Source organism: Nylanderia fulva, unplaced genomic scaffold, assembly GCF_048542155.1.
Source record: "Nylanderia fulva isolate GAGA-0341 unplaced genomic scaffold, ASM4854215v1 Scaffold13, whole genome shotgun sequence".
Lineage (NCBI taxonomy): Eukaryota > Metazoa > Arthropoda > Insecta > Hymenoptera > Formicidae > Nylanderia > Nylanderia fulva.
Window position 1 is genome coordinate 3,962,950 of NW_028189518.1, and position 10,211 is coordinate 3,973,160.

A 10,211-nucleotide genomic window follows, 5' to 3' on the forward strand; every position below is an offset into this window, starting at 1 on the left:
GCTCGCAAAAAGATAATGGAACAATGGTATACGCGCCGATGGAACGTTCACAAAAATCCCGAATCCAAATTAATCCCGAGTTAAAATTAATTGTGTTGTGCGCGGCTTTATAAGGGGTCGTGTCGTAACTAAACAAATTGACACAGAACAAAATTGCAACGTTCCATTTTCAAAATAAAATCGACGGGCGATTCATTGATGGAGTCGCGAGAACGTATCAAAAAGTGCATCGGTTAATCAAACCTATTGATTCATATTTACATCTATGTTGTCTACACTGAATACGATCACGTAATATCGATAAACTTGTGAAGCAAAAAAAATTTATCACCGAAAAAGGATTTTTGCGATATATCGTGCAATTTCTAAACTTTTCACAAATAACAGTGAGAAAGAAAAATATAAAATAATCAATTCTCCCGAAATTTAAAATTAAAAATTTTCAAATCTTCTCTATCAGAATTTATATGAAAGAATAATATACTTCAAAGTCTAATCATTCAATTCCTATAGAAGAATATGACAGTCATTAATTTATATAATCAACTTGTAAAATGTCTTTTCTTTAAGCAGTGAATCAACAAAATTATGAATAATAATAATATAATTCACGAAGCAATATTTGAGGATAAATTTTAAATCAAACAATGCACATAAATTCCGATTCGATTAATTTCAAAAAATCTTAATTTTGGAATTATCAGCTACAAATGCAATAATCAGAAATTAATATAACAACAAGATTTCGATGCATCTCGTAAAAGATATGCATGGCACAGATTTCTGATGAATATATATTAGGTACTTGAATATTTATTATCCAATATCCAATTCTCTCGCAATTCATAGGCGTTTCACGCATATAATATTAATTGTATTCTTTTTACCAAAAATAATAACGAACTTTTCTCGCGTACAGTGATTTTATATGTTCAGATAAAAAATGACGTATATATTTGTTGGATATCTGTGACTTGTGACTGCATAATCAAAAACGTAGCATAACAATTACGCGTGTGTATGTGCGATTTTCCACGAGCTCTTTTCACTCTTGGCAAGAGTGGAGCATCAAGCATTCCGGAGCACGAACATCACGCATTCATGCTCGTCGAAACAGCGAAACTGGCGAACGCGACCACGAAGGAGGACCGACGACAATGCATCTGCATCGCCTGCATTCCGCATCCGTTGCACACGTATGATGCGGTGGCAGCGTATCCGAGTAAGTATATGCGTAAGTACGCGCACTTCAATCAACACTTCTCGCGCCATCGCACCTTCGGGTGTCTCTTTGCTGGCCTCTGATCTCTCTGATCTACCTTTATGAACTCTCTCTTTTTTTCTCTATCTTTATCTCTCTCTATTCATCTGCCTTTTTGTCTCTCGCGCAGCATTTACAGCTTTATCGACTTCTTCTTCTAAATGTCCCGCTCGCAACATACCCGCACGCAGTAATCTTTCATGAACCAGAGGGAATTGTTAGTATCGAGGATATTGTCTAGCGTCTCGCGTTTATGTATCTGTTACCGACCGCGATTGTTTTATGCGTGGGTTCTATACAATTGCGTTTACACTGTAAAATCACTGGAGATAAATATTTGGGAAATATTCATGGGATATATCCCTTGAATATTGAATGAATAAATACATATATTGCGTAATCTAGATATCTAGTAAATATCCTAGATATTATAAAATGTATTATACCGATGGGAATATATTTATATAATAGTATGCATTAAAAGTGACAAATTCGCTTTAAAACAATAAAATATAAATTTATTTAAAAATTAATTTCTTTATGTGAATAAAAATTTTACTTTGATAATACTGCTTTCAGATGTATATCTTTATTATTTTTATACGTAAACAAAAATATTTTATTTCGATGTAAAAATCTTTAATAATGTATTATATATTAGCTTGAAAAAGAGCAACGAAAACTCCTTTAAGTAACGAGATTTTCAAAGTTTGTTACATCGTGTAAGTCCGATCCATTTCCAAGAGTGCGTCAAATCTAATGGCTGCGCACGAAGATGACCGTATACAAAAATATATTTCGACAGGGAGACTATTCGCAAAACATTTTCGCAAGACCTTTTGTTGTTCGTAAAACGGAGAGCCGATAGCGAAAAACTATACATACGTATACTCACGCATCGTGTTGTAAAAATAAAAAAAAGGGGGAACGAATGTCTCGTTATAGAAACATATCGAAACTGCCTACATGCAGAGAAAAGGATATATATAAAATTCGAAGATCAATTATTATTTAATTTTTCAAAGTGCTGAACGTTGATTAAATAAGTATAAGTAACTTTTACCATATATTCAATCAGCAATATTGTTTAATGATTGATGAGCGGCGCGACTCAATTTCCAAAGTAAATTGATCTAAAATTTTATACCCGCAAAACTATTAAAGAATATATTTTAATAATTGATATGAATTTTCATATATAAAATTGTAATATTAGAAATATGATTAATATAAAAATAATATAAGCCACCAGAAAAGATAATAAAATAATAATGGATTAATTATCAATTTATCGATAGAAATTATATGAAAGTAAAATAATTTTGCTTAACAAGTATATTGATATTTTATATATCTATATTATATATAAATAAGCAGGATAAAAATTAGACGATTTAACATATTAAAACAATTCAAAATTACTAGAAAAAAATTGTAAAACAATTATAACTTGCATTTAAAAACAACTTGAATTAACTTAACAACAACAATTTAAAATGCCCCCATAAAAAAATGCTCCAATCTTTCTCAATTTATCTAAAGCTTATTATCTAAAGCTGCATTTTTGAAACGGGACGTGTATGCACCGATTAGCTTGACCCTCGTCGTATTACTTCCTTTGAAGAGAAATTTTCCGGTTTTTAAAAGCATATCGAAATTGTGTTTGTCGAGGATCGAAAGTTTACCAGCTCATTGTCGCCGGCAATCCGGAGTCGAGTTGCTGCCCTCTCGCGCCATCACGCCTTCCCTCTCCTATTTTCCTATCGTATCGTGTCCCAAAGTAATTTAACACGTAAGGGGATGACAACAGACTCAAAACTCGCGTCCTTTTAAGAGCCCGTAAGTGACGATCATATTACATTGCTGAATTCACAAAATTTCCCGGAACCGATGAGTTTTTCTTTTTTTTTGTATTCTTAAATCGCGTTTGCCTCTAATTAATAGCAATAATAAGAACTCACATTTTTAAACAAAATGCATTATGCAGCATTCCAAATCTATTTTTATGATTATAATTGATATCGATGTCTCTTTCAAATATAGACAACTTTTTCATCTTAAAATTTAACAAAAGTAAAGATAAATATATATATGAAACAGTGAAATTATTATTTCCAATTTAAAGTTTCAAAGAAATTAATTTTAATTATACCTATCTAAAAGTCATTAGAATCGATGAAAAATAATTCCTGCGTTTCTTTATGCAAATCATCAATATTACAGAAACCTTACACTATCTTGAAGATGTCCATCTTCATGTCCAACTTAAATTACCCCAACGAGAGATGCGGAGCGATAAGAAATTAATTGTCGCGCCTACCGCAGAGAGAGAGAGAAAAAAAAGTCGTTTAATTTGCTCGCAACCTCGTCGATCGGCTAATCGAGTTAATTACCGTGAAGGGGGGATAACGCGGCGATGACTTTGCGACAACAGCTGTAGCGACACGAAACGACGCGAATGACCACCGCAGATGACGTCTCTCGGAACGAGAGGGTGAGCGCACGGTCGATTTATCGCGGCCCATTATCGCCCCCGCGATCGTTCCGTGACCATTATTACCCGTCCATATATAAAGAAGACTCGAGGCCGGATAATTACTCTAATGGAATAATTTTTTGGAAAAATCTATCGTTGATGCCGCGGGTGTGCACGACAAAACGCACGGCAGCGCAAGCCACACCCCGAAGAAACCGGCCTTCGCGATCTGGAGCTCGTTAACCGCACGCACACACACACACGATCCTCCGTAAAAGGAAACGATAAACGTAGAAATGAATGAATAAATGCAACGAGCTCTCGATTAACATCGCGTTACTAATCCCTGGAGAACGCGACGAAATTGCAGTCCGGAGATCTCGATAAGATAGGTTTTGTTTCCTTACTATATTTGATCTCGTGGATAGATAGCAGATAAATGTGTATCATTTTTGAAGATTCGCAATTATTTTGATAGCTTTATTTAAATATTTTTATATCTGATGAAATTCTTCTATTATATATATTTAATATTTTAATTATATTCGTTTATTATATATACATAAAAATATAATATCTTTATAAATGGACGTTTGCAGAGGGTGGCAAGAGAGAGCAAAGCATTTGCTCTCCTTTCGAAAACATTGGAATTTATTTGCATATTTAATATAAAAAAATGAAATTTAAAAAAATTAAGAATGAACAAAAAATTGTAATTATACCCCCTTCTGGAAAAAATCCTGCGAGCGCCCATGTCTTACAATTAATGTATGGTATATACATATAATAAAACAGAGATTATCATTTCGACAAGAAATTTGCTAAAAATGATGCGTTTTGCAAAAATCGCAATTTGTTTTTACTGTTTCCGCGGATCGTAAACTTTACTGCGGTAAATTTTTGAGAGCAACATTTTTATACGCGTGCAGTAACAGGAGAACCAATGTCAAAGTACGTTTTGTACTCCATTGGGACTTCCTCCAAGGGTTATATTAATATTTATGATACTCCATAAAAATGTATTCATGTTGGAAAAGAAACTTTTGTCCGTGTATCCCTAATCATCCCTCGCGATCTTATGTTTAACTTTTTCACGGCATTCTTTATGCGAAATGTGTAATATTTTGACATCATATCAAACTTCTTGGAAATCCCAATATCTCGTTAGAGACGCTAGAAAGATTTCCCTCGTTTGTACGAGTCTAAATTTCGATATGCAAAATACGAACGCACATTTCCACAATGCGAAGAAAAAAAAATCAACATATCTTTAAAAAATGATTATTGTATCGATTGTTATCTTCCCGGTATTCTAATTTCTAGCATCAAGTTAAACACACACGCGTGGTTTTCAACATCTACGTTCGGGGTCGAAGTAGTTCTCGAAGCGAACGATAGAATTCGTCTCGGGGGTAGCGAATGCGAGGTCTGACGCGGCGACAAAGAGGGCAAAAGAAAAGGGAGGAAGGGAGAAAAAGAGGAAAAGAGAGAAAGAGAGAGAGAGAGAGTCAATGGGTATAAGCACTAAGCACGTAACTATAAAAGGAGCCGGGGGTTGCGAATCGTCGCTAGATTAAAAAGAGGCTCCCTTTTTCGCTTGCTCTTTTATGCCGGTGCGCGCCGCGCCCTACACGCGCGGTTCGGTCTCGTCCTCGCCTATAACATAACGTTAACGTTACGCTTACATGTGCGCACATACGTGTATACACATACATACGTGGGTAGATAGGTGGTGGTACGTACGAAGTATTCGTACATTCACGCGCATTCGATATCTCGCGACCGTCCGTCCGCTGGAAAAGCAATTCGATCTGGCAGCGCCAGAGTACGGTGGGGTACGAACCACCCTCTCTATCTCCCTCTCTCTCTCTTGCCCCTTTTTATCTCTCTCCAGACCTGCTCAAGCGTCGGATTTCCCGATGCTGAATTCGACTTCGCGAGTGTGCGCCCACTCTTGCGCTTATCGGAAATGCAAATTGCGGCAAACGCGAGCGTGACTACTGATTTTCCTCGATTATATCGTCAAAGACACCACTATACGTATCTTGAACGCGACTTAATTACGTAAATCGTATCAAAGCTAAAGATATTCTCTTAATCTCGACACATCCATTCGTGATAATTAATAATTTCCTTATTTCTATCTCTCTACTTATTTGTGACAGTAAAATTTACTTCAAGTAGATCTTTATAAAATAAACAATTTTCTTCACACTTAGATATTTTGTAACATTTGTGTCGTAAACTCCGATTAAAAAATTGTTAGTATATATGTAAATGAAAGTATTAATGATTTAATGTGACTAAATATTTAAAAATAAAATATTAAATTATCTTAATAATAATTGTAAATTTAACATGTTTAATTATTTTTACGAGATATGTTAAATTCATAAAAAAAACAGTAATTATCCGAAACGTAAATTAACTCCAAGCTTAATCTATTCAATACACGCAAGTACTTGTATTTTTTTCTTTGCGTGCACATGCAAATTACATTTAAATGTAATAATCCTGTATCATAGAGCACAAATACTTGAAAAACAGTAATTATCAAGATAAATGCCTAACATCGTAACAAGCACATAATACCTCCACATAATACCTGCAATGCACAATGCTTGTCTATCCGCTTCTATTGCATACGCAAGGCCTATAATGCTCATATTACAATAATTAAGTATCATGACTGATCATATTACCATTCACAATACAGAATAGAAGGATAAAAATGAATAAATAATCGGACTGAATAACAAAATCAGCTGTTCGAATAAATTTTGCAATCCATAGAATTTTTAAATTAAACATGTTTAATTAGTTTTACGAGATATATTACAAGTCGCTGATTATCTTCTTAAATGAATGTGTACATACATGTTACAAAAAAAATGTTAGCTATGTAATTTTTTTAAATCTTTTTATTAATTTATAAATAAAATTTTCGGATAAATATATTTTTCCTACAGAAAAAAATTAATTTGATCAGATTAGAAGAATGCAAAAAAAGATTATCTCGAAATATTTGCTGTTGCATTCAGCCCAATTTTCACTTCATCTTTGTATCATCTTATTATGCTTGCCAAACCATTATGCTCAAATCACTTAATACTTGATCGTTTAATTCTCGATTTCGGACATCTTTATCTCGAAAACGAGAGAGATATCCGGGGAAAGAATGAGAAAGGAAGCGTCTGTACACTCGCGGAGGCCCATCGGTAAATGGATGGATGAATCTGGGCGAAAAAGGGTGCCTTTGAGCTGCCGAGTCCGTTGCTGCCAGATTAATTAACGAAGCACTCGCCCGGGGACCGGAGGAGGATCAGGCAGCAACTCCGTTATCAGGGTGGAGAGCTATAGACAGATACCCCTGCCTACTTATCTATCAGTCCACCTCTCGATCAACCACCTTCTCATCGAATGGCGAATACCGCTTCCACTCGCGTCAATCGTTAACTAATCGCTCACGTTACGACAATTATCTCAATTCACAAACTGCTATTTTTATTTAAATATTCTTTCATTTTCCGCGATAACAATTTAATTTAAAAAATGTAATTTATTTCTTTTCTCCGTGCTCTTAATATAAACTTTAAAAAAATGTGTTCTGCTTAATATTTAAGAGAATAGAATTAATATACGTGCATATATGATAAGTATGAAAAAATAGTTTGATAATTTTTTGCCATCCGAATAATTAAATGGTTCATAAAACCTACTTATTTTTTTCATTTTTCTTCTTTCAGAATTAAATGTTTTTTTTTTTTTTTTTTAATACTAAAAACTTCTGATTAAAAAATAATTATGCGTTTGTCTTAAGTTTCCTAAGATAATAAGAAATAAGGGGTTTAAATGGGTCGCGAGCACACACAATTTTACACGTATCTCAAACTGAGAGTCCGTTTTCACATTAATTTTTTTAATTATTCTGTAACAACTTTTCTGCATATATATTCTGACAGTAATGATTCACTTACCTCTGAATACTGCGAATTTAAAACTCTCGCGGGGTCAGATCGGGTCATCGGGTCTCGTAGCGTTGAGGAAGAGTTTAAATATAATCGCCACGTTGGAGAATCGTCGGCCGTTTGTTTTCACGTTACAGATCCGCCAAAGATCTCGAAGCGTCCATCTAAGTAATTACTGAAGTTTAGGAGCGTCGTCGGGGTTGGGACCAGCCCGATGATGATTAAATGTGAGAGATAAGATACAACCGCTCCACCTCTCCGTGCGGTACTTTTTTTCGTGTTAAACCGAGTCCCTTAATTGAAGTAGCAGCCTTTTGAATATTCTAAACGACTATCTGAAACAGAAATATAACATAGAGCGGTCAATAATGATTCTCGAACACGCATTAAGCTTCGTGATATAAATTTAAACACAATTTTTTAATTACAATTTTCATCTCTTCATTAATTGATATTAATTCTTTTTTTACTATTTATATTATTTTATTTTTATTTTTATATTACTTATTATATATTACTATTTAATTAATATATTAATATTATATTAATATATTATTTACAATATACACGTTTATAAGAAATATCAAAAAACATATATCAAAAATGCAAAAGGAAATAAAAGAGTTAGGGCAGCCTGTACATATTTCTTCAATAGTCAAATTTTAATTCTCTAAAGAACACATAATGACATACGCAAATGTGAGGCCTTTCTTTGCGCTAATAGACTCGTCTGCTCTCTTGCGCTTTCGCTTTCTAAAGCACAACGTTGACCCCGGCGTTCTGGGGATAATCGACTGAAAATAACCCCAAGAGACGAGCACCGGGGCCCCCCCTGGATCCCTGATAGAGTCGTCCTTCAATACAGCTTGGTGCATCTGTTCCTTTTGAAGAGGACGAATGACTCCGACAATTAGAGAAGCAGCAGCAGCAAAAATCCTATCGAGAGACCACGCGCTGCACGACCTGCGTCTTATTTCTCGCTTACAATGATTGGGATCGCCGAGATTACGCGATCGTACATCTGCAGGGATATTATCCGAGAGACGTAATAGAGATCGCATCAATCTCAGTTAACCCTTAGGAGCACGAGCAAGTGAATGGAGTAAGCGCGATAGAGAGCTATAAATCTACAAAAAAAATAAATAAAACAAATACGAAATATTTTATTTAAAAAATTGAATTTTATATACCTACATAAGGAGAATTTTCTCTTAGAATTTACCCTGAAAATCGTGGGATAATATAGTATTGGGAGAATTTTATAAGAGTTTCTCTGATTAAATATTGACACCACAATAAAAATATTATTAATATCTACCCATTAAATATAAAATATGTTTGATTAATTTTACTATGTACATGTTAATATTTTTTATTGTGATAAATATTAATCAGAGAAACTCTTATAAAATTCTTCCAATACCATATATTGTCTCATGATTAATTACCATGATTTTCAGAGTAAATTCTAATTGTAAAAGAAATTTATCTCCGTGATATGTAAAATATTTCAAAATAATTTAATAAAAGCTTTATAAATTTGAAATAAAAGAAGCTTTTCAAAATCTTAATAAAAGTCATACAGTAAGCGAGAAATAAGTTATACGATACAAATAATATCAGAGATGAGCACCTATTTGACTTCATTATAATGCGGTTAAAGGTCAACGTTAGTGTACAGTAAGATATAATTGACTTTTGTGCTTATATAGAATTTCTTACAATTACAGCATTTGCATAACACAATGGCGTGTCGGGAGTATCTTTTCATCAAATTGATGAGCAACCAGCGCGATGCCGTGTATTATATACACAAGGTGATAGATTGTCGGGGACAGTCACGCTAGGGGTTTGTTCGTTTAATACTCATCCCCAATTAAATATATATATTCACAATACAAACACGATATACAGGAGTGACTGCGCTCGTTTGCATTCAAATTATATATAATAAGAGCTGGTAAATGTATTTTTTCTTTCTTCTCTTTTCAAATCGTTTCAAGTAAGTAAGTCTCTTAAATAAACTGGAATATAAAAGAGATAAATAAAAGTGTTTGCCTCGTCATAAAGTAAATTTGCTTGTTTCACGCAAATTATTCTAAGCACACGTTTCACATCTTTTCCTGCAATGCAAATTCTCAAAATATATATAACATGCGGTTAAGAATAAATCGAACATGAAATCGTGTAGGAATGCTGTAAAGCTGCAGAAATTATCTCGAAAAAAAAAAAAAAACTAACAAGTACTTTATCGCTACCTATGTATCATGAGGGTTGGCTCGACTGAAAGACGCCTTACAAAAACGAAATGCCCGGTTTTAAATCCCAGGTGATTGCAAGTTGCCGAGCAGCGTTGTGATTACTAAAGCGCAGTCTGTGCGATCGGCGGTGGTTCGCGGTTGAACGAAAGTGCTAAACGACCAATAAGGAAGTAATAGCAATACACAAAAAGACAAAGGGAGAAAAGGAGAGAGAAAGAAGGGGGTTGGAAAGAGAGGCAAAACCC